A 25708-nucleotide genomic window follows, 5' to 3' on the forward strand; every position below is an offset into this window, starting at 1 on the left:
AGAAATCCTGAGAAAGAAGAACGAAGCAGGAGGCATCACACTTTGTAATTTCAAGCTATACTTTAAAGGTATAGTCATCAACACAGTACGGTACTAGCATAAAAACAAATAGATCATTGGAACAGAATAGAGTCCAGAAATAAACTCAAGTGTCTACAGTCAATTCCTATTTGACAGGGGAGCCAAAAATACTCAACGAAGAAAAGACAGTCTCTTCAATAAATAGTGCTGGGATAACTGGATATTCACATTTAAATATATAAAACTGGACCCCTATCTTACACCGCTCACAAAAAATTAAGTTGAAATTGACTAGAGACTTAAAAAAAAAAAAGAAAAAAAAAGAGACGTTCTCATTGTGGCTCAGTGGGTTTAGGATCTGATACAGTCTCTATGAGGATGCAGCTTTGATCCCTGGCCTAGCTCATCGAGTTAAGGATCTGGTGTTGCCACAAGCTGCACCATAGGTCACAGATGCAGCTCAGATCTGGTGTGGCTGTGGCTGTGGCCTCAGCTGCAGCCAGTTCCACCCCTAGCCTGCAGCTCTGGTTTGACCCCTAGCCTGGGACCTTCCATATGCCACGGGTGCAGCACTATAAAGCCAAAAAAAAAAAAAAAAAAAAAAGGGAAGAAAGAAATCAGACTTATGGTTACCAGAGGTGGAAGGTGGGAGGAGAAGGTCAAAAGGTACAAACTTCCAGTTATAAGATAAAAAAGTACTAGGGATGTAATGTACAACGATGACTGTGTTAATACTGCTACATGGTATAGGATAGGACCATTGTTTTGTTTTGTTTTGTTTGCTTTTTAGGGCTGCACGTGCAGAATATGGAGGTTCCCAGGCTAGGGATCAAAAGAGAGCTACAGTTGCTAGCCTACACCACAGCCACAGCAACATAGGATCTGAGCTGCGTCTTCGACTTAACACCACAGCTCACAGCAATGCCGGATCCTTAACCCACTGAGTGAGGCCAGGGATTGAACCTGCAACCTCATGGTTCCTAGTCGGATTTGTTTCCGCTGCACCATGACAGGAACTCCAGGACAATTAATTGTTTAGAGAGTAAATCCTAAGAATTCTCACCACCAGGAGAAGTATTTTCTTTTCTTTTCTTTTTGTTATATCTGCATAAGATGATGGAAATTAGCTGAAGCTATTGTGATAATCATTTCAAGACATATATCAATCAAACCACCATGCTGTACACCTTAAGGCTTTGTTTTTTTTGTTTTTTTTGTTTTTTTTTTTTGGCCTCACCTATGGCATATGGAATTTCGTGGGCTAGGGATCAAACCTGTGCCCTAGCAGCAACCCAAGCCGCTGCAGAGACAATGCCAGCGCCTTAACTTGCTGCACCACAGTAGGAACTCCCACACCTTAAACTTATACAGAGAAGTATGCCAACTATTTCTCAATAAAACTGGAATAAAAAATTACCCAGTAAGAGGAAACAGGATATTCTTACTTTGTTAAAAAGAGTTTTCAATGAGAATTCCAGAGCAGCCATTGATGTTAAACAGATGTATTATTTTCCAGGCTTAGTGTAAGAAGGCACAGTCATTGTACATATACACAGAAAACTTTGTCTTAATTTTGTTTTTCCAATAAAAATATCATTTTTTTTTTTTTTCCAGAGCAGGAAGGCAGGGAAACACAGGGAACCGAAAGGCGAGAGCAAAGAGAATGGGGCACTGCCTCTCTTCCTTTGTCAGGCTGGAGCAGCCTGCAGGGGAAATGCTGGTTTTAAGGGGTTAGGGGTGGATCTTCTGCCTTCAGGGAATCTTGGTTTCCCACTGTTGGGTCCGCTCGGGCGGGTAGAGTGGAGAAGACTGAGTTAAAATCCTAGCTCCCTTCCACCATGGGCTGTCTGTAAGTAAATTACTTCATCTGTCCAAATATCAGTTTTATCTTCTTTAAAATGGAAGCAATTCCTTTTATAGTTAATGGTCGTTGTAAGGTTTACATAATACAATAAAGGGACATACCTGGCATAACATAGGTATTCTGTGAGTAGTTTCCTTTCTCCTTTCTTCCACTCTTTGTCCCCTGGAGCAGGGGCCCCACCACCATCCCCACCTGAAATACTGCTTCTCGCCCCGTGATTTCAGGGTTTTCATTTGCAGAAAGCTGTCTGAGAGGCACCTGCCTCCTTGCTCTCAGGAGTGTTCAGCTCTCTACATAGGAAGCAGGGATGGACATTGGAGCCAGCAAAAGTGGCCGCAAACACCACTCAGAACACCTTTAGACTGAAAAAGGGATTATGTTGGGGGGTGGGGCTGGGAAGGTCCGTCATGGGTGATTGGTGGAAGAACTGAACGAACGACAGTGGGAACAGAGGTTCATCTGGATCGCAATCAAATGTAGTCAGGACTCTCGCCCTCCATATTTTCTTTCCATTTTTCTGCATTTTGAGTCATTTCCTTTCTCTACAGAGATGCTTCCTTTGCATGGCGGAGATTCTGGCTACAGTTTCCAAATTTCATAGCTCGTGGCCTCTTTTGACGTCCAGGAAAAGACGGATCCGCCCTCTTTCACGGGTGTCAAGAATAAAAATAGGGGACTCGAGTTAAGTGATTGGCTTACCCTTGGTCTATTCAATTGTAAATTGAAAGGGGGTTTGCAAGAACATGGTGACACCCACTCAAAATAAGTGGATGGAGTTTGGATAGGAGGATTTCCCAGGGGAAAAAAAAAAAAAAAAAAAGTTCTGTTTCTAGAATAAAACAGAGGGGTGCCAGACAGGTAAAGCCATAAATGTCTTCCACAGAAAGTATAAATTTCACCAATAGTATGGTAGGCAGATCACACTCAAGCTAGAATTTCTCAAACCAGGAAATAGCTACATTCCGTAGGTGAGATGGCCTTTCTGAAACTTCGTAGGGTATTTGATAGGTAAATCTAAATTCCTGGGGAACAAAGTTTCCAAGGATGGATGGAGAATGCTAGTCTAAGAGATGACTAAAACAGATTTATCTGAGGCAGCCTGCCCCATGAGTCACATGAGCTTTTCTCGCCAAAGCTGAATGCACCAGGGGTGGTGAGCTGACCTAAGGCAGGGCAATATGTTATCTCATCAGTGGTCTGTGAATCCATTCATTCATTTGTCCATCACATCAATTCAACAAATACTTGTCAAGGGACAGGTGCTGTTCTAAACACCAGGCAGGTAGTGTCCCCGGCTTCATGGATCTTACATTCAAATGGGAAGAGAGATAATAAATAAATAGATGTTGTGTCATAAAGAGTATAAAGCAAGGGGAGTTCCAGCCATGGTGCAGCAGAAACAAATTCGACTAGGAACCATGAGGTTGTGGGTTTGATCCCTGGCCTTGCTCGGTGGGTTAAGGATCCGGTGTTGCCGTGAGCTGTGGTGTAGGTCGCAGACATGGCTTGGATCTGGCATTGCTGTGGCTCTGGCTGTGGCCAGCAGCTGCAGCTCTGATTAGACCCCTAGCCTGACAACTTCTATATGCCATGGGTGTGGCGCTAAAAATGGACAAAAAAAAAAAAAAAAAAAGAGTATAAAGCAGGGTATAGCAGTCTGACTAGAGACAGACTCTGGAAGAAAAGACGTGTGATCAGATTTCTGGACTTGTGAACTGGGATGCTGAGTCACTACACTGTGAAAGCTTTGGTGGCCTTAAGATCTATAGCCCCCAGCCCTGGCCAAGTGTGGCAGAAGTAGACAGAAGAACGCTCCAGTGAGGGAATGTAGAGAAAAGCAGAGGTACCAGCACCTCCCATGGTGGAAAGTGAAGCCTCAGTTCATGATTTCTCTTCCTCCAGTTCAGTTCCCAGGATGCCTCCCTGGATGCCCACCAGCCGCAGTGCTGTGCTGGCCTGGCTGGTCCTGGCTCATGAGAGCCCTTGTGTGCATCTCTTCCCAGCTCCATATGCAGGGCTGTGACCTTGTGGCTTGGAATATGCCCCGGTGGGAGTATTTACAGCATGGAAAGTGGCAAAGACTCCAGAAGTGACAGTCATAGCTGCACTCCCATCACCTCGCAGAGTCGGGCACACGGTCGCCTTGGCAGGTAATCACATTTTGAATGTTGACACTGAATTATTGAACGATTCAATTGTTACCTGTAGATTCCTCATGACTCACACCGCAGGCTGCTTGCTTATGGGCCAGGCATTGTGCTACACGCAATGAATGAGCCTGTGAGGTACAACTACCAGCCTCATTATATAGATAAGGAAACAGAGGCACAGAAAGGTCAGATGGGATCCTGAGGTCCCGAGGGGCATGAGTTATTCCGTGGCAGGACAGCGATAAATGAATACCTTGTGGGCAATGAAGAGGCAGGGAGCCGGGAAGCCAACCACCCCATTATGAGGCTTCCTTCTTCGGGCAGACAAACACAGCAGCTCATAAGGCTGGATTCCACTCCACACCCTGGCCCAGGGGTGATGCTGAAGAAGGGGGTCCTGGGACCGTGTGTGGCTCCGGGTCTGTGTGTGTGTGTGTGTGTGTGTGTGTGTGTGTGTGTGCGCGCGCGCGCCTGTGATTCCAGCTGGGCCTGGGTTTTCCTACACTGACAGCCCCAGGGTGAGCCCGGCTGCCAGGACTTCTGGAGGGACTTTGGATTGCTGGCTTTCTGAGGGTCTGGGTCTCCTCCCCTCCCTGGAGCCCCGTCGTGGGGATGCAGCTCATCAAAGAGTTGTTTTTATTTGGATACAGCTGCAACTGCCAGAGGCGTTTGCTGGGGTTGGCCCGAGGCCTAGAGAGGGCTTGTATGTGGCCAGGCTTGAAAGCTGAGCAAACCTCAAAAACCCAGTAGTTGGTAACCCCCTGAAACTGGCAGCTGCCAAAGACCTGGCAGCCAGGAATCCATCAGGCTGGGTCTGGCCTGGGGCTCTAGCCTGGGGGTCAGGAACGGATGCTCTCACCTCCTTAACATGGTGAGTTCTCGCTCAGCAACCTGAGTGCCACAGTCCTGACAAGCGACCACACACCCACTGTGTTTTCCTAGCTCAGCAGGAAGGCAGGCTGAGCCCAACAGGACTGGCAGTGCCCCCATGGGCCCAGACTGCTGGGTGTGGACCCCAGCCATATGGGGCTATGGTGTGGGGAGGGCAGGATGGAATTGTTCTGAGCCAGGGCAGGGGCTACGGCATCAGTCGGAGTTCAAAGCTTGCTAACTGTGGGGTTACAGGACCAGAACATAAGCCTCCATGTCTCAGTCCCCTCCCCCTCCCTGCAAAACTGGGGAGACTCATACTCATTTCCCAGAGGGACTGTGAGAATCCGTGAGAGAATGCTGGCCTCAGAACCACATGGGGGTTATTGCTGTAATAGATCAGTTTCCATCACAGAATAAAAGGTGTGGGCTCTAATTCAGGACAGCACAGCCTCCTAGAAAGTTAGTATATGGGGGCATCTTAGAAACAGCTCAGCTCAGCCTTCTCATTTAACAGAGAAGGAAATTGAGGCCCAGAAATATTATGTAGCGTATTAGGCCAGAGCCACAGCCAGAATTTAGCATTCCTGGGCTTTCTCCCTAATCCAAGCATCATTCTCAATGGGCTCTAAGGCCTTAGCCGGGACTGAGCATTTGCAGGCTTTGGAGAGGGTGCTGGTTCCGTGGTGGGGGCTCTAGTGACCAGAACATCCCCAATGATGGAGCTCCTTATCTCTCCACATTCCTGGTGACAGCAGGGGCTCAATATATGTTGGTTTATTTGAATCAAAAGCTTTGCAGGCCCCTTAGAAGATGCCTGGGTTTCAGCACTAAATATAGCAATGCTCCCAACTCAGCCTTCCCTCTTTCTTGTTTTTAGGCAAAAAGAAAGGTAGGAGCTTAAGGGCACCAAAGCACTTCCACTAAAGGCAGCAGGGAGAAGTGGAAATGGCAGTGGACTGGGCCTGGATGATCTAGGTTCAAATAGTAGCTCTGCTACTGTCTAGCAGGTGGAAATTAATCAAGTCACTTTCTCTGAGCACCAGTTTTCTAATCTTCAAATTGAACAATCAAAAAAAAAAAAAAAGGGGGGGGGGTGGGGGAGGAGTTCCCATTGTGGCACAGCGGAAACGAATCAGATTAGGAACCATGAGGTTGCTGGTTCAATCCCTGGACTTGATCAGTGGGTTAAGGAACCGGCTGTGCTTTGAGCTGAGGTGTAGGTCGCAGATGCAGCTCGGATCTGGCATTGCTGTGGCTATGGCATAGGCCAGTGGCTACAGCTCCAATTGGACCCCTAGCCTGGGAACCTCCATATGCCACGGATGTGGCCCCAAAAAAACAAAGACAGAAAAGACAAAAAAAAAAAAGAGAGAGTTCTTCTGTGGTGTAGTGGGGTTAAGGATCCAGTATTGTCACTGCAGCAGTGTGGGTTCCCCTGGCTGAGGAACTTTCATATTTTGCAGGTGCAGCCCCCCAAAAAATAAAAGAGAGAGAGAGAAAATGATAATCCCTGCCTCACCTACTTTATAAGGAAGGTCCCAAGATTCCATGAGATTCCCTCCTTCCCTGCAACAGACCCAGCATGACTGGCAACCAGCATGTGCCAGACACAAGCCTGGGCTAGAGCCAGATTCCCTGGGTTCAAATCTAATTCAAATGCTTAACTAACTAGCTGCATGACCTGGGATGTCACTTAATCTCTCTTGCCTCACTTTCCTCATCTGTAAAATGGGGATGATAATATTACCTTATAAAATGATGACTTAAGACTTCAAGACTTAATCCATGCGATATGTTTAGAACAGTGCCTAAGACCAAGCGCCCCATCAAATGCCAGCATTTTACAACTAGCTTAGAGGGTAAGTTTATCTCAACTTAAATTCTCACATGCCCTTCTTTGCAGGAGGCTGCTGTTGCCCTCATGCGTCCTCCCCAGCCCATCCTCTCCCACCTGACTCTCAGTCCCTTGCCTACCGAGCTCAGAATGTCCTCAGACCAGTCTGCTTCCAAATGCCCAGCAGCGACAATAAGCAAGAGAATCTGATCACGCTTTAGTGCTTTTGCTTCTCACATTCACCTGCTGTTGCCTGGCCTGGCACTGTCAGATGCTCATCCGCTCCAGTGATACCCTATCCACTGGGAACCTTGCCAGCACACCAGAAATGCCCCTTCTTTTGGCTCCAAACCTACACACACTCTCTCTTTTTTTTTTCAGGGCTGCACCTGGGGCATACAGAAGTTCCTAGACTAGGGGGTCCAACTGGATCTGGAGCCGCAGCCTATGCCACAGCCACAGCAATGACAGATCTGAACTGCATCTGCAACCTACACCACAGCTCATGGCAATGCCAGATCCTTAACCCACGGAGTGGGGCCCAGGATCAAACCTGCGTCCTCATGGTTGCTAGTCAGATTGGTTTCCACTGAGCCCCAGTGGGGACTCCAAACTGCTCTTTTCATTCACACTCACAACACTTTCCAAATTACAACACCCTGCTGGGAGGCTGGGTCCCAAGTCCTCCAGCCTCAGATTCAGATGTTGCAAGGTTGAGCCCTCCTTCTGAGAAGGACCCTCACAGTGCTTTCCTGCTGTGCTAACCTTGGCGGGGTCAGGCTCTAACTTCCCTCCTCCACCCCCTAATTGTGACTCTTGGGGATACAGGTTTGGGTTCCCAGCAGCTTCCTTCCTTCCAGCTGGAATCTGACAGGGAGGGAAGGCCTTGCTGTGCACTTCCTGTGGCAAGAGGCACCTGTTCCCCTTACTTCGGCAAGTCCAAGAATACCCGTGGCTCCTACCAGAGCAGAGGTGGCCTGCTCTGAGGTCATGCCTGGCATAGTGGGAAGAATGGTGGCCCATCCAACATATATGGCCACCCAACGTATATGTCTACCTGGGATCTGTAAATGCGTCCTTATGTTTGGAAATAGGATTTTTATAGCTGTCATTAATTTAAGGATCTTGAGATGCAATCACCCTGGATTACCGAAGCAGACCGTAAAACCAATGACAGCATTTTATAGGAGATAGACAAGAGGGAGACACAGACACACAGAGTCAGAGGTTAGAGTGGTGCCGCCATTGGCCAAGCAACACCTGGAGCCACCAGAAGGTGGAAGAGGCGAGGAGGGTTGTCCTCTAGAGTCTCCGGAGAGGTGACTGGCTGTGGGGACACCTCGATTGCAGACGTCTGGCTTCCAGAACCATGAGAGAATAATTTCTGTTGTTTTAAGCCACCCAGTTGGCAGTAATTTGTTACAGCCACTCTAATACCTGGTGTCCACCCACACGGAGAAAAGGCCAGCAGCTTCCTGCATCCTGTTGTGCAGACATTTATTAAAAGTCTGCTCCCCACATGCTGGTGCTGGGCCAGGGATGCTGGAAAAGGACAAAGCCTACCTTGTGAAGCACAGGCTGCTCTACTTACCACTGTATAGCCTTAGCTGCCCTGATGATTGATTTTTATAGAATCCGACTCTTAAAGTTGGGCTGGGATTTCAAAAGTTGTTGGAGCTTAACCTTGAAGTGCCCAAGTTCAGAGAGTGAACTTCAAATTAAGCCTTTTGGGCCAGGTCTCTTTGCTTTACACATGTTACTTCACATAACCCTCATTATATGCAAAGATGCCTACCACCAAGCTCCCTGTGTCGGGATGAGGAATTCAAGTGCAGAGACATCAGATAACTTGCCCCCACTTTGACAGTGAGGAAGCGCAGGAACCAGACATCCAACCTGGGCCCTCTTGCCTAACCATTTGCCCATCTGACCGCAATGCCTCACAGTCATTTAGCCAAAGTTTAGGTAATAAGAGTGGATCTAGGTGCTGGAGCTACAGGGATGGGTGTGATGAAGTCCCTGCCCAGAAAATAGGGTGAGGGAGAAAAATGTAAGCAAAATATAACAATAGGATTGTCCAAGCTCTACATGGATTAAAGGTAAGAAATGGGTCTAGAAATTGGTTGGAGACTGATGTAGGCAAGCATTCATGGAGTTTATTCCATAGGCAGGGCTCTGCAAGGTGCCAGGGGTGCCAAGGTGTCTAAGAGAGCTAGAAGGAGGGAGTGCAGATAGAATCTTCTTCTCCCCCCCCTTTTTTTTTTGCTTTTTAGGGCCGCACCCGTGGCATATGGAAATTCCCAAGCTAGGGGTCTAATTGGAACTACAGCTGCCAGCCCACACCACAACCACCGCAACCCCAGATCTGAGCGGCATTGTGACTTACACCACCGCACATGGCAGCACTGGATCCTTGACCCACTGAGCGAGGCCAGGGATCAAACTCACAACCTCCTCGTTCCTAGCTGGATTTGTTTCCACTGCACCATGGCAGGGACTCCCAGATAGAATCTTCTTTGACTCCACCTGACTTGGTTCATGAGGATGGTCAGGGGTTAACTCTTAGTTCCTGGCTCTTCCTCCCTAACCTGGTAGCTCATACTTCCTTCACGCAGGGCTTAGGGAACCCATGGGCTTTCTCTCTAGGCTCCTCCCAGTCTCCCAGCAAGTCTGTAACTGATCAGCTTTTCTTTTAGTCCTCCCTAGAAGTCAAGTCTTTTTTTTCTCATTGACCTGCTCTCTCCAATGGCCTTCTCTTTTATAACTCCCTTTACAGTTCTTTCAACCTGGACTGCATTAGCTTTCTTGCCAGTCTCCAATTTCCTATTCTCTTCTTATTCCTGGTAACCAACTCTCAGCTGCTGTGCAGCTGCGCAGAAGAAGTCATGAAATAATTCATCAATTTTTATTGCCCATCCTTGATGTGCAGGCTCTGAGCTAAATGCCATGGAGGATGAACAGATGTGTGTCTTCTCCATCTGACAAAAACCTTATCCTCTTCTTGTGTGAGTGCAGTGCTCGAAGTTTGGAAGATGCTCAATATTTGTCGAGTGAGTGAGCAAATGAATGAAGAAATAGTGTCCACCTTTAACGAGCTTGTCATCTCAGCAGGCAGAGAGGTACAGCAATGTCTGTCTCATCTGACATCACTGGGGAATAAAAAAATCCTAGCTAAATGAATTTTCCAGCTAAAAGAAGCATATTCCTTTGACTACCAAATCATATTTATCTAGAACTTTTTAGATGAGAAAATTTAACTGCTTCCTTTCTTTTCTTCTTGAAGCAGGTAGGACTCTTTATGTTGCCAGTATTGTAACTAAAATCGGTTTTAAGGATAAAGAGTATTTTCTTCTTTGAAAACCAGGGGAAAATACGTAGGGAAAAAAAAACTACATCCTGATCAGACTGACCCAGGGTGCCAACAATCTGATCATGAGGTAATTTTTTTCTCTCTCTCTCCACTTCTGACCTCTTTCTCCTAAATGTATATTTCATTCTCAGACAGATTTTCCCTTTGAAGTTCAAGAGGGTGACAGCAGCTCCCAGGGCTACACTCTTCCGTATTCGTTCATCCATTATTCCTATTCATATTGATCAGGAAGGAAAAAGTATCTCGAGTACCTTTGGTAGTCGAAGGAAGTTTGCCTTTCCCTGAAGACTCAGAAAATGTTTCTGACTGGGCTATATACCATTTCTGAACTAATCCGGATCCAGGGAGTTGAAATTCTGTGATTTCTTTGGGTCAGTAAGGCCCACCCTTTGGGATGGGGTCAATCCCACCCAGATGCTAGAACTAAGCACAGGAAGGGTGATTCCTACACAGAAAGTCAGAGAAGTGGGAAATGGGTGCTGACAAGCCGGCCATTAGTGTTTACTACTTCCTTCCTTTTCCTTCTTCTCTCTCTTCCTCACCTTCTTTCCTTCTTTCCTCTATGGCAAATTCTGTGCCAAAAGCCACCACATGAGAACATTTTCCCTGCCCTTGAGGCCCTTCAGGGCAGGGCAGGGCGTGACAAATGAGAGCAGTAATTATAGCAATGGATGAGTGCTCAGAAGAGAGATTCGGGGACAGAGAGGAGGAGGTGTGGTTGGCCTGGGGAGGACACAGAAGGCTCTCCAGAGCAGTTACAACTTGAGCCGATTTCGTAGATTGGGTAAGAGGTCACCAAAGAGTCAAGAAGAGACAGGGTCATCGCGTCAGAGGGAACAGAACATGGTAACACAAAGAGATGTGAAGGACTGAGGTGAACTCCCAGTGGATCTGTGTGGCTGGAAGAGAGGCGAGGTGGGGCATGCAGAGAAAGGAGGGAACTAAGATAGACTGGCTGTTCATTTGTCATCACTGAACTGGCCATTGTCACCCATCACCTTATTGAATCCATAACCCAATGCCACATGATCTGGCAGTCCCACTCCTGGGCATCTATCTGGAGAAAATCAATTTGAAAAGATACATGCACTCCAATGTTCAGTGCAGCACTATTTATAATAGCTAAGATATGGAAGTCACCTAAACATCCATCAACGGAGGAAGGGATAAAGAAGATGTGGAACATATATACAGTGGAATACTACTCAGCCATAAAAAGAATGAAATAATGCATTTTCAGCAACACGGATGTTGATAGATTATAGATTATATGGTTATAAAGTGTTGGAGGGGTTGTGGAGAAAAGGGAACCCTCCTGCACTGTTGGTGGGAATGTAAACTGGTACAGTCACTATGGAGAACAGTTTGGAGATACCTTAGAAATCTATACATAGAACTTCCATACGACCCCGCAATCCCACTCTTGGGCATATACCCAGACAAAACTCTACTTAAAAGAGACACATGCACCCGTATGTTCATTGCAGCACTATTCACAATAGCCAGGACATGGAAACAACCTAAATGTCCATCAACAGATGATTGGATTTGGAAGATGTGGTATATATATATATGTGGTATATATATATACAATGGAATACTACTCAGCCATAAAAAAGAATGCCATAATGCCATTTGCAGCAACATGGATGGAACTAGATCTCTCATACTGAGTGAAATGAGCCAGAAAGACAAATACCATATGATATCACTTATAACTGGAATCTAATATCCAGCACAAAGGAACATCTCCACAGAAAAGAAAATCATGGACTTGGAAAATAGACTTGTGGCTGCCTGATGGGAGAGGGAGGGAGTGGGAGGGATCGGGAGCTTGGGGTGATCAGACACAACTTAGAATAGATTTACAAGGAGATCCTGCTGAGTAGCATTGAGAACTATGTCTAGATACTCATGTTGCAACAGAACAAAGGGTGGGGAAAAAATGTATACATGTAAGGATAACCTGACCCCCTTGCTGTACAGTGGGAAAATAAAATAAAATAAATAGATTATATGGTTATAAATGATAGATTATCACACTAAGTGAAATCAGACAGGGAAAGACAAACATCATACGGTACCACTTGTATATGGAACCTAATAAATATGATACAAATGAACTTATTTACAAAACAGAAGTAATCTCACAGATTACAAAATCAAACTTATGGTTACCAAAGGAGAAACTATGGTGGGAAGGAGAGGTATGAATTAGGAGGATGGGATTAATATATATATACTACTGTATATACAAATGACATTAATAATAAGAACCTACTTATAGCACAGGGAAATCTACTCAATATTCTATAATAACCTGTATGGGCAAAAATAATGGGTATATGTATATGTACAACTGGTTCACTTTGCTGTAAACCTGAAGCTAATACAACATTGTAAGTCAACCACCCTCCAATAAAATTTTAAAAATAATAATAATCCAGTGCATTATGGGATGGGATAAATTTATTTACAGCTGTCCCATCTCTTTTGCCCACTTAGCATCTTTCTTCACTCCTCCTTCTCCTCATGTCTGAGGATAGAGAAGATAAACATGGCAGAGACAGATTTTTCAGGAGCAAAGCAATGAGAACCAAAGGATAAATAGGACACATGAGGGGCGTTCTTTGTAGGAGACAGGCCATGTCAGGAACATGTCATGTGGGGGCAGCTGTGGTGAGGAGAAAAGGGATGTAGGTGTAACTTGATGGAACAGGGAAGTCGGTGTGAAATTTCTGATAGAATAGAGGGTAAGAGACCCCCAGGAGTTTGCAGTGCTGGAGCAGAGGGGAGGGCAAGAGATTTAACGCATGCTGTGAAAGAATTCTGGGGCCCTGTGTTAGCTATCGACTGCTGGGTAGCTTTACAAACTAACTCAAAACTTAGTGCCCTAAAACAGCAATAAACCTTTATTGGGAGATCAGGAACTTGGGCGTGGCTTAGCCAGGTGGCTCTGGCTTAGGGTTTGTCATCATGAGATTGTTACCAAGCAGGACCCTGTGAAGGCTTTCCAGGGTGGACCCCCGCTCATGTTGTCTACCCAGCTTTTTTATCTATAGAGAAACTTTTGTCGAAGAACCAATTTAATCAGAGAAGTGAGAAAATACAGAGAAAACGGAAAACAGTAATAATTCTTTAGCCATTCAACTAAGTCAAGGACCTTCAGATCATCTTTAAAGACTATAGGTAATATTCTGAGCCATGTCTTTGAAGCAATTTTCCAGGTGCTGAAGCCCCTACCAGTGGAAGAAGTCAATCGTGTGCTGCCCACAAGCACATGGACCCCAGACTGATTGGAACCAGAAGGTTGATGATACTGACTCCCCAAAATTACCTCACCATCCACCAATCAGGAAATTGTCCATGAGCTGATCACACATGCTCCTTGAATACTATAAGACTCCTCACTACCCTCTCTGGGGTGGGGGTTGGGGGGCACAGTCCTTGAGACACTAGATTGCTGGGTTCCCCTCTTTGCCCGGCAATTAAAGCTACTTTTTCTGTTTCCTCCAACTCTATTTCCGCATTTACATTTGCATCAGTGTTTAGAGGCTGCCGAGATTTCGGCTACAAGGTGGCAATCAAGGTGTTGGCAGGACTGCAGTCATCTGAAGGCATGACTAGACCCTAGGAGAGTCACTTTCATAGTGACGTATCCACATGGCTATGGGTAGGAGGCTAAGTTCCTTCCCTTGTGGACCTCTCCACTGAGTATCCACATGTCATGGTAGCTGGCTTCTCCCAGAGTGAGTGACCCAAGAGGGAGAACGTGGACACTGCACTATCAGGAGTCAGAGGCATTCAGCAGAATCCAATCAGTTACACAGGTCAGCCCTGGAGTGGGGAGAGCCTATACAAAGACAGGAACACCAGGAAATGAGAATCCCTGGGGCCATCTTGGAGGCCAGAGGCATTCTTAACTATTTGAGGAAGACATGAAGAAAGATAAAGATAAAAAAGTCCACAATGTGCCACATTCACTAAATGCTTTGCTTCTCAGAAAGGGGTGGAACACTTTTGAGTCCTGGCTTTAAGGGCTAGTCTGAGTACTTTAAAAACCCATTTTACAGATGGAAAATATTACCCTAGGTCACTAGCCATCAAGGATTGGCTGCTCTTGGTCTACTCAAATCCCAAACCCATGTTTCTTCCACAGGGTGAAACTAAATTTTGGAAAATGTGTTAAGAGGCTCTGCAATGTCCACAGTTAAATAGTTTAAGTAGTTTGGAACCCATGTATCTTGTCCTCAAGTCCAAACTCATTCTATTATTCTATCTATACTGTTGTGTCTGAATTTCTTTTTTCTATTGTTTGTATTCATCTGTTGAATGAATATTTACAGAATAGCATAAACTATTCAAGAGAAGGGATCATTTCTTACTTATACTGCTGTCCTAACATCAAACAGCAATGTCTTAAACATAATTAAGTAATCAAAATGTATTTGTTTATCAATTGCTCTAATTTTATTAGTTAATAGTTCATTACCTATTCATGGTTATGACAGGTAATGGTTCGTGGAAGGTGTATCATCGGGTTCTGTCAGAAAACAAAAGAAGCCTTAGGTACTTCAGGTTGGGAAGGAATTTAATCTAGGGAGATAGAGGCCGACACAGTCCTTGGAAGGGCTGAGGGCAAGGATTGGGAGGGCAGGTGATCACTGACAAGGAATCTGAAAGTATAGGAATCCCAGTGAAGTTGCCACCAGGATGGCAGCTGCCAGGAGCCCCCAGTGGCTGACTCTCAGGAGAGTACCCAGAAGCCCAGAGCTGCCTCCCCAAAAACAGTCTCCTTCTCACCCATCTCCCAAATCTTATGTATTTCTCTTTCCTTGGCAGCGTCCAGCCAGTGCCCTACTGGCAAGGGTTCTGGGATATGTAATTTCTAGGTTTTTGGTATCTGAGGACAAAGGAGGGTTTAGAGGGTGAGAAGTATACTGGACATCAGAAGACATTGTCTGGTTCAGGCAGGCAAACACTTTTATGATCACTCGCATTTGCTTCTTATCATCCAAGATTCTTCAGAGTGCTTACAACTCAAGGGATAGAAAGCTCAAGTCTGAAAAAGAATAGCTAGCTTACCTTCAATCACATAACTATTAGCCATCACTGTTATTCATAATGACAATAGCAGCAGAGTCATTCTGATGAGGAGTTCCAGATTTCTAAAAACCTAGGTGTTAATACCTGGCTGTGACGTTGATGAAGCTAATTCACTTCTCTACTTTTCAATTTCTTTCTTTTTTTTCATAATTCACGTCTAACATAACTTTGCTTTCCTTCAGTCTATTTATTTACTTATTTATATAATGATTTTTTTTCTGTTATAGCTGGTTTATAGTGTTCTGTCAATTTTCTACTGTACAGCAAGGTGACCCAGTTACACATACATGTATAGATTCTTTTTTCTCACATTCTCATGCTCCATCATATGTGACCAGACATAGTTCCTGGTGCTCCACAGCAGGATCTCATTGCTAATCCATTCCATCTGTAGGATGGAGATCATAGAATCTCCCACATGTGATGATAAAATGAAGTGAAACACATAAAATACTCATCACACGGCTGGGAACTCAATAAATACTTAAGAAGTGGAAAGTATTTGTAGCCAATATTGTGTGTGTGTGTGTGTGTGTGTGAAGCTGGGTATTTTATCCATCACCCAGGCAATCTCAAATTGTCATGTCCCTTGGTACCCCCACCATAGATTTCAAGGTGACATAAACGCTGGTGATACGTATAAACTGTTTTCCCCCTTAATTGCCACATTATAGACCATGGTTGCCAAATAGAAAATACCGAATCATCTATTGAAGAAAATGGAGGTCCACAATTTATAGCCTTTTGGGCCACCTCTTCGCCAGGTAGTGGACTCATTGCCATCATCCCGGCAGGGGAGCCATCTGGGCAGGTGATTAAGTCATCTCATTTAAGACCCTTTTCTCAAAAAGCTCTCAGTCCGTAGGCTCTGCATTTTGATTGGTGCCCCTTTAAGTCCTCAGGCCATTACCAGCTGTCAGATATGTTGAGTATCGACCTCCAATTCCTTCAAACCAAGGCAGTACCAACCCAGTGCCCATAACAACACAATCCCCTCTGGTCATGGCTCATGGTATCATTTCCTGAAAAACTGCTCTTCCAGAGATAATTGCCTTAAACAATAGGGTCCTCAAATGTATAGCACTCCTGCAGAGCAAGGCTGTAATCCTTCCCATTCTTAGCCGTGCCGACCACGATCCTCAACCAACCTCACTTGCCCCATGGTTCACACCATGAATTCCAGACAATCCAGTACTCAGTCTCATTTGCTGACACCCCACCCACCCATCCATGGAAATAACACGGCTTATCTGGGCCTCATCAGAATATTGCCATTTGCCAAATGCACATATGACCTCATGTGAGACATCTGTTAGGAAGGGACATGGGATGAGGAAGAGAATGGGGGAAGAGTGGGAGATATGAGTTTGGATCCAGAAGGCAATAGGAAAGCCCCAGAGGCAGGAACCAGAAGCAAGGGCTGGAGCAGGAGGTGGCTGGCTGGCTCCCGGGGGACACCAGACTGGAGCTGGCACATATACCATCTTTGTCAACAGTCTTTGTCAACAGCCTGTTGGTGGCTGGGTAAACCAGAGCATAGGAAACACAAACAGGTGCTGAGCTGAGCATCTATGAAGGCTCTGAATGCAGATATCACAAAGATGACTGTGGATTTAGATCCTTTTTTTGTTTTGTTTTGTTTTGTTTTGCCAAACAGTAAAGCAGAAAATGTAGACACTGAAATTGTTCTTTGGCCCTAGCTGCAGAGGGTTCTGTGACTCCCTTAATAACTAAGAGATAAGGGGCAGGGACTTCAGGCTTTACCAGACCCATTAACTTAGCCTAATTATTTTGGGAATTTTTAACTACTCCCAGATACTAATTGCAGATTAACTATTTCAGCTGATTTTATGTTTTCCTTGCTTAGTCCATGGGAAGCAAGCTCAGACCTTCACTGTTCCTGCCCTGTTCTTGGGGGACAGCAGCTCCATCAGGTAGTTATCTAGTAGGCTTAGAGAAGGACTGTGTCAGAATTCACTCCTGAAAGGCTACATCTAAGTCATCAGCATCCAAAAGCCACCACATTGGTGTCCTTATTTTTTGATCATGGCCACTTGATCTTTTCTAAATCTTCTATAAAAATGACTTAGCATTTGTAGGTTTTTGTTGTTGTTGTTTTTGCTATTTATATTAATATTTAAAACATCTAACTTACTTTATTTTTTGAGGGCTGCATATGAAGTTCCCAGACTAGGGGTCGAATCAGAGATCAGCTGCCAGCCTACACCACAACCACAGCAATGCCAGATCTGAGCTGGGCCTGCAATGCCATAGCACACAGCAGCACCAGATCCTTAACCCACTGAGCAGGGCTATGGATCAAACTTTCAACCTCATGGATTCTAGTCAGGCTCATTTCTGCTGAGCCACAGTGGAAACTCCCAAGCAAACCTAAATTTAAATCAAGTTTACAATCACCCTTTCATAATCAGGCTGCAATCCCTAATCATAGCTCTTCCTCTTGTTAACTATGTACTTGAGTTCTCATAGACACCTCCCATCAAGCTCAGTTTCTTCTTCTGTAAACATAAAATTACCACCCCTATTTCTTGGAGTTGTTGTAAATATAAAATAGATCATACGCAAAGCACAGAACGTGATATTGGGTACATCATGAACACTCAGTAAGTAATTATCATTAACGAGTATTAGTCTCAAGGTCATACACTTAGTGAAAGGCAGAGTCAAGGTTTGAACCCAGATAAAATTAAAAAGCCCTCTGCCCTTCCCCCTCTAGGGCTCTGCCTCCCAGCTGCGTAAAAGACTCAAGACATGGTTATTCTCCGACAGGAGAAGCAGGGAGATGTATGAACCACCAAGGAGCCACGGAAGGAAGTAGTGCTAAGGGGACAAATAAGAACAGGAGAAAGGGAGTTTTTGAGGTGCGCAGAGAAGTGGGGAGGCGTCAGCTGGGCTTAAATTGAGATGTGACCAGCAAAGAGGAGGGAAGGGGGCCTTTTGGTTTGCATTGATCTTCTTAGTTGACTGACAGCCTGGAGTCAGATCTTCCTCTCAAATGAGGAGTTCAGGCTCCGGTTGAAGTCCTGGCTCCATCCCTACCAGCCGAGATGCTGGCCCATCACCAAGACTGGGTTTCCAGTTCTTTGAAGCGAGGGCATTAAGTGTAAAGCTCCTCTCAATGCACTTTGTCCTGGGAGAATATTCTCAGGTGCCCAGGGCATTAGGTGCCGTGACCTTGCTTTTCTTTGGCTTGTTGGTTTTAAGTCAGAGAAACCCAATTAAAATCAATTGAGAGGGGAGAAGGGAAGGGGGGCGGGTATAATAAAGAATATTGCATTTTACCCAAGAGGACCTCACTTTCACCCAAGAGTAGAGATGCATTCAAGACTCATATCTGGAGAGACCCAAAGGGAATGATCTCAATCTTTCACCAGCTCTTTTGGCCCCTTTGCTGCTACACATCTACTCTCATCTCTTACTTCTCTTTGCAGATAAGTTCTCTGCTTGCTCTTCAGCATACAAAGCCCCCAGTATGCAGCCCCCATCAAAATGCCTACCTGGGCTCCCAGGTTGACAGACTTCACAGGCGCGGCTCCTACAACCCAGGAACTCAATTTGTGCCCAATTTTAAAAATCTTGGGAAGGAAATCTGATTGGCCCAGCTATGGTCACGTGGCCTCCTTGGGCTTACCAGCTGTGAGTAATGATCCTACAGTGGAGACCAGTCCCTTTCCTGGGCAGGGGCATGGGAAGGGCAGGATGGGAAAGCCGCTCTGGTCCTCATTCTTTCTGGCATTTTGTCAAATTAGTTACATCTCTTCCACACCAAACTGGGAGTTCCTTGTCCATCTTTGTGTCTCCTGCGCAGAACAAAGCGTCTTAAGGAGGGAGTCACGGTATTTGTGGAACTGAGATCATAAAAACATCTCATGTCCATATAGGTCTTTATAGCTTACATTGTAGTTTTCACACACATGATCTTGTTTGACCCTCAGGACAACCACGAGCAGTAAGTATTTATGGTTGAGGGAAATGAGGCTAGCCCAAGCTCACATTGCTATTAAGTGGTGGAGTCAGGATTCAGATTTAAATATGCGGACTTGAAATTCCAGCATCCAACTGAATGAGTGCTAAGGATCCTTCTGGTCCTAATATTAACCAGTCCAGCGAGATGAATATCTCTATGTTTTCAGAAACTCCCATACCCCTGTGCTTCTCAATAATTGCTTCCATCTCCTTTCCAGTTTCAATTTTGTATCACGATATGGCATAGAAGATGCTGCACTTGTAAAAAACACCACAGCACATAGGGTCTCATTTTATTGGTTGCAAATACATTTCATTTGAAAGCAGGAAGAGTGGAGAGGCACTAGGAATTTCACAATAAAAAGAGGGAGCCTCATAAAGTGCCGTCTGGCTGTGTCTTTAATGAGAAGCTTGAGACTGCTCTTGAGGCCATCTGGGAGGGGGTTTGAGACTGGCTGAGGCTTCCAGTATAGCGCTAGTCACAGGCCGCCTCGGGCACCTGCAAGAGCAGCCCTCTGTTGTTGAAATGTCAGGAATGCCTTTTATTTCTTTTACTGGCATAGGACATGCTTTTGGTGGACTTGCTAGCGTTTGTACACATCCTGACTTAGGCTTTCAGCTTTCATCCCTGGGGAACTGATATCTTGAGATATGCCTTCATGAAAGAACAATAATAAATACGCTATCACTTACTGATTACCCTCCAATGCATCAGGCAGGTAGTCAACAATTTACATAATAAGATTCATTTACTTCTCCCTGCAATCCTATGATATAGGTAATATAGTCTCCATGTTATAGACAGGGACACTGAGGCTCAGAAAAATAGAGCAAGATCCCACAGCTAATAAACAGCAGAACTGGCGTTTACCCCAGAGCTGGCTGGGCAAAGTGCCTGCTCTTAACCATTGGATTCAGGGTCTCCTAAGCCTAGGTGGGATGCTGAGGGGCAGATGTTAGATAGGAACCCAATGTTGCCTTTTACCAAAGCCTGGGCTTAAAAGAGAACGTGCTGCTTCTATATGCTTTGTATATTTGGGTTCTAAGTAATATACTATTATTAAAAAATCCCCCATGCTAAACATATAATAACAATCATGATAACTCTGATACTCTCTCAACTCCATTGTCATTCAGAACTTCCTCCATGCGACTGAGTTTTGGCCAACATATATATTTTCCATTATTCACACTTGGCATTACCTTACATTTTTCGGAAGTCTCAGCAAAGCATCTTTTTTTTTTTTTTTTTGCTATTTCTTGGGCCGCTCCCGCGGCATATGGAGGTTCCCAGGCTAGGGGTCTGATCAGAGCTGCAGCCACCGGCCTACTCCAGGGCCACAGCAATGCGGGATCCGAGCCGCGTCTGCAATCTACACCGCAGCTCATGGCAACGCCGGATCCTTAACCCACTGAGCAAGGGCAGGGACCGAACCCACAACCTCATGGTTCCTAGTCGGATTCATTAACCACTGCGCCACGACGGGAACTCCCTTAGCAAAGCATCTTATAGTCACATCCTCGATTTGTTCTTCACTCCGAGCCATTTCTTACTTTGAAACTCTCTGGCCCTCTGGAGAGACTGCAAATGTGAAATGGTTTTATTTTCCAATGTCACAAATCCTTGTTTCTTTATGTTGCCTCTCAATTCTGCTTGCAAAGAGAACAGTTCTTCCTTTAACTCATCTCTCTGTTACAGCTGAAAGCACCCAACTTACACTTTCAACATCTGCTCGGAGATCTCTTTAGCCAGATCCACAAGTTGATGCATTATTTTCTGTCTTTCAGGTTACTGAAGGCAACCTTTTGTCAATGATTTTGCTACTACCTCATGTGGGTCATCATTTTTCCGGCCTGCGATACTTGTTCCTGCAATGGTTTTCCAGTCTCTAATGATGTCCTCATCATTTCCCCAGTTTTTGCTAATGATGTCCTCACATTTCTCACTAGCCGTCCCATTGCTGATGCCTAACTTTGTTTCAGCTTTCAGTTATAGCTACACCCTACTTCCGGAACTAATTAGGCATCAGTTATCTGTTATTGTGTAACGAACCCAGAGAACTTATTGGCTTTAAAAAAAGTCATGCTTTTTAACATTTTTTTCTTAAGAGTCTCTGTCTTGGCTGAGTGATTGTTCTAACCTGGGCTGGCTGGACTAGGACTGGAGGATCACGGATGGCCCAGTTACATATCGGGTGAGGAGCTGGAACAGCAGACCAGCTGCAGCATCCAGCATGCTAGCCCTGGCTTCTTCACATGGAGCCTGGGTTCCAAAAGCTGCAACAGAGGGCAAGCACTTTTCCATTATCTGTTTGCCATTCATTTGTTAATTCCCAAGTGGACAAAGTGAGTCATGTGACCAAACCCTCGTTGGGGCAGTAGAGAAATGGACTTGATGGTAAGGTCTGCAAAATATGTGGCCATTATTATTTTTTTAATTAAAAAAATATTTTTCTTAAAAATTTTTAAATGTTTTGTTAGAGTTGATATACAATGTTCTGTCAATTTCTGCTGTAAAGTGACCCAATTATACACACACATACATATATATATACACACACACATTTTTTTTCTCACGTTATTCTCCATCACAAGTGATTGGATATAGTTCCCTGTGCTGTACAGCAGAACCTGTGTATTATAAGCATTGCTTTGTGGTACTTTTATTTCTTGCATGTTTGGGGGAATGATGGTTGTCTAGTATGATAGATAATTTTATGTGACTGAGTCACAGAATGGCTGGATATTTGATCAAACATTATTCTGGGCACCAGTATCTGGATGAGATTAACATCTGAATGGAAAACTGACCAAAGCAGATTGCCTCCCCCAAAGTGGATGGGCCTCTTCCAATCAACTGAAGATTTGAATGAAAAAAAAAAAAAAAAAGGCTAAGAGGCCTTCTGCCTGAGGGCCCTCCGACTGGAACTTGCACCTTTGGCTCTCCCATTCTCAGGCCCTTGGATTCGGACTGGAGCTGCACTACCAGGTTTTCTCGGTGTCAAGCACACCAGCTGTAGATGTGGGGACTCCTTAGCCTTCATACTTGCATGAGCCAGTTCCTTAAAATTAATAAATCTCAATAACTATGTGTATATATATATATATATATATGTATGTATATAATATATGTGTGTGTATCCTGTTGGTTCTGTATCTCTGAAGAATCCTAACCAATGCATCCAGCATTCTTAGAACAGTGGAGTGGGTATGAGAATCATCATAACACAGACCAAGTGATTGTTATACACCACATGCTGTTCTAAGTGCTTTACCCGTTTTTTTTTTTTTTTTGAAGGCTGCATCCCCGGCATATAGAAGTTCCCAGGCCAGGGACTGAATCCAAGCCCCAGCTGTGACCCATACAGCAGATGGGCCAGCACCGGATCCTTTAACCCACTTCGCTGGGGATCAAACCTGCACCTCGGCAGTGACTGGATTTGCCCCTGGGGAGTCTGGCTGTGGAACCTGTGATCCTACATCTACACTCTACTGACGTTCCAAGAAGAAAAGAAAGTGGTGGAGGAAGGAGCGAGAGATGGAGACGTGGCAAGAGGAAAGGAGCTAAGGGCTGATGTCAGAAGGGGCTGCAAGGCCCGGGTCCTAAGGACTCTTTGGTGCTGAAGTGGGTATTTTGGGGTTGTCTGTACAGGTCACATCACCACTGTAGGTGCTTCTTCCAACCAGATGCCCCAGGAGCCCTGAAAGTACACATCTTACCCCTTTGCCTTGTTCCCCTGGACTGAACTAGATCCAGTGTGAGCCACTAATCATCTTTCAGGAGTTTGCAATTGGGACTGAGAGATTCCCGATTGGTCTGGACTGGAAGAAGGAAACTCAGCAGTTATGAGGGGCCAAGTCCTGCCTGCTGTGTGGCCTTAAGAGACTGAGGAAACGGATGTATACCTGCCAAGGACAGCAGAGAAGATGGATGGTGGTCTCCAATGTGCCCTCAGGTCTCCGTGCCAGCCGCTCCCTGGCCTCCTCTTTGGGTCAATGAAATTCTCCTGTTTCTGCCATTTCCCACTTGCATTAGAGCCCATCCACTTGCGGTAAAAGTCCGAGGCATTTTGTACACCCAGGAAAAAAAGTTCAAACTTGGTTTGATGGTAGATAAAAGCCCTCAGAACAATTGGAAAACAAGGACGTGGGAAGGGGGGAGTGAACTTGCTTCGTGTGGACCCATGGGTGGAGGTTAGAGGGAGGCCGATTTGCGCTCGGAAGAATGAAGAACTTCCCAACGTTAACGTCTGGAAACAGAAGCACTGAAACCTTGGCACATGGGTTGGCATAAGCCCAGAATAATCAACCCTTCAAGCTGCAGGAGGGGCAGCAGTTAGACGAGGCGATGACTTCCGGGGTGGCTTCCACCCTGAGATCCTGTGAGTCTATGATTCCGCCTGGGGATTCTGGGCATTTTTCAGTCAGGACTTTGTTTCTGGTGATTCCTGGTTGGGACGCCCCGTTGTACCATCTGCCTCAGGGAGCGCTGGTTTCAGCGGCAGAACCTCTGTGAGGAGACGGCCGGCTTCCCAGGCCCCTGCACGGTGCAGGCTGAGGCAGGAGCCAGGCCTGTCTTGTCTCAATACACAACACGTCTTCCCCTCACCTGCCACAGATGGGCCAGCTTCTTGGGCAGGTAAATGAGCTTCTCTCAGGTGAAGGCCCCGGGCATGAGCCCCTCGACGGCAACTAAGACTCAGGCTGTGTCTGAAAGCCTGGTGAGGGGCTTTGGTGGCTCCACCCACCTCCGTCTGCCCCTCTTTCCTTTCCCCACCCCCTCCAGGAACAGAACCATGTTTCAAGTCCTCAGAACAGCAATTACTTATTAATAAAGACATCCAGAAAGCCTAAAGAACATAGATATTATTCAACAAGCTACCACTCAGAAAGGACCCCCCCACACACACTCTTCTGGTGAACATCTCTCAAATCCCTCTCCCTCCCACCCTCCCTCCCTGCCTCCCTCCCTCTCTCGCGCTCTCTTGCACACACTAGAATTTAATGATCTCACCCTTGGAGCTGTTCCGTCAGCAGCGTTTTCACTTAATCACGGCCCCTCGTCTCCTGGACATATTTTTGCATCGATCAACACGGACAGACCTGATGAGGCCCCCTCTTTCTCTTCCCGGTGGTTTTCCTGCTTCATGTGGACTGGGTCAGCCATCCCAGCCCAGCCAGCCTGCCAGCTTCCTTCCCCCCCGACATCAATAATTGAACAAAAGCCTCTGCAGACTAGGGGCTGGGCACCACAGCGGCCTGAGGCCCAGAGGCTGCTCTATCCTCCTTGGCCACAGCTTCCCCGCTGAGGCTTTCGAAGGAACACAGCTGCTGGGAAATCACAGCGAAGGAAAGGGACAACAGAAATTTCTTTTGGCTCCTTGGCTGGCTTGTCTCTTTCCTTCTTTCTGGAATTCTTGGTTTATCCCTAATTATCTAGCACCTAGAGCTTCAGAGCAAGGCCGTGGCAGCGAAGACGCCACGTTTCACACAACTTGTCAAGGGAGTTTAGGATCTTTGGCACAAAAGACACTATAGAAAAGGAGATGAATGCAGCATTGGATGCAGACTCAGAAAGTTGTGGCTTCTTAGGCAACAGGAATAATGCCTGATGGGTGGGCCTGCCATCAGCATCCCTTCCAGAATATTCTTCCTAATGGGGGCCTGACCTCCTCCTCAGTGGCTTATTCTCAAACAATCAGGGCTTCCAAACCTATGCTTCATTTCTGGATTTTTGTTTTTCCTCTACTTGGAGACAATAAATACAGAATATGGATTCTTAACCTCTGTACTATTGACATTTGGGCTGGATTCAGCTTTGCTGTGAGGGGTGGCTGTGTGCATTGCAAGATGTTTAGAAGCATCCTGGTCTCCACCCACCAGATGTGGGTAGCATTCCCCCTCAGTTGTGACAACCGAATATATTTCCAGATATTACCAGATGATTCTGGAGGCAAAATTGGCCTAGATTGAGAACCATTAGTACAGAAGTCAGAAGCGTGAGCGTCGCAGCCTGACCAACCTGGATTCAAATCTTAACTGTGTCACCTTATGAAAGTTATTTTTAATATGTTTGGTCCTTGGTTTTCTCATCTTTAGAATGGGGACAATAACTCTACCTACCACTAGGGGTGAGTGAGATGATTAAATAACATGAAGGAAATAAATTGGTTAGCAAAGGGCTCGGATATTAAGACTGAAGGATGTTGGGCAACTTCCTTGATTGTCCTATTCTGTTAATTTCTAGATCAAAGGAACGTCTCAGCCATGCCTGGAATAGGTTATGGGCAGGCTGAGATTCCAGTTCCCCAAAACCAGGGGCATTAGATTCTGGGTGCCCAGTCTCATGGACAAGTTGCCTTGGTTTAGCCCAATGTGCTTCATCATTTCCCCCTATGTGTGCCAGGTTGTTCTGTAATTCCCAGCCATTACACACATGAAAGCTATTATTATACAGAACTTATCCCTGTGAGGGCGTAAGTGCCCAGAGGAGAACTTTACTT

At 45.6% G+C, this 25708-nt stretch overlaps 1 protein-coding gene across 2 annotated transcripts in view; it reads right to left on the minus strand.

Moving 5' to 3' along the window:
* CACHD1 (cache domain containing 1) overlaps nt 1–24521 on the minus strand; it is a 404129-nt gene extending 379608 nt beyond the window's left edge. The window contains exon 1 of one of the 2 annotated variants that reach the window (XM_084964826.1): nt 24220–24521. The gene's annotated coding sequence lies outside the window, so the exon portion shown is untranslated. The remainder of the gene's footprint in view (nt 1–24219) is intronic. The other variant, XM_084964829.1, reaches the window with a different exon arrangement.
* Between the last annotated feature and the right edge of the window lie 1187 nt (nt 24522–25708).

This window comes from Sus scrofa, chromosome 6 (genome assembly GCF_054392235.1).
Source record: "Sus scrofa isolate SSC_HxYL_T2T_F1_AM1 chromosome 6, Sscrofa_HxYL_maternal_Yorkshire_Landrace_v2.0, whole genome shotgun sequence".
In the NCBI taxonomy this organism is placed as follows: Eukaryota; Metazoa; Chordata; class Mammalia; order Artiodactyla; family Suidae; genus Sus; species Sus scrofa.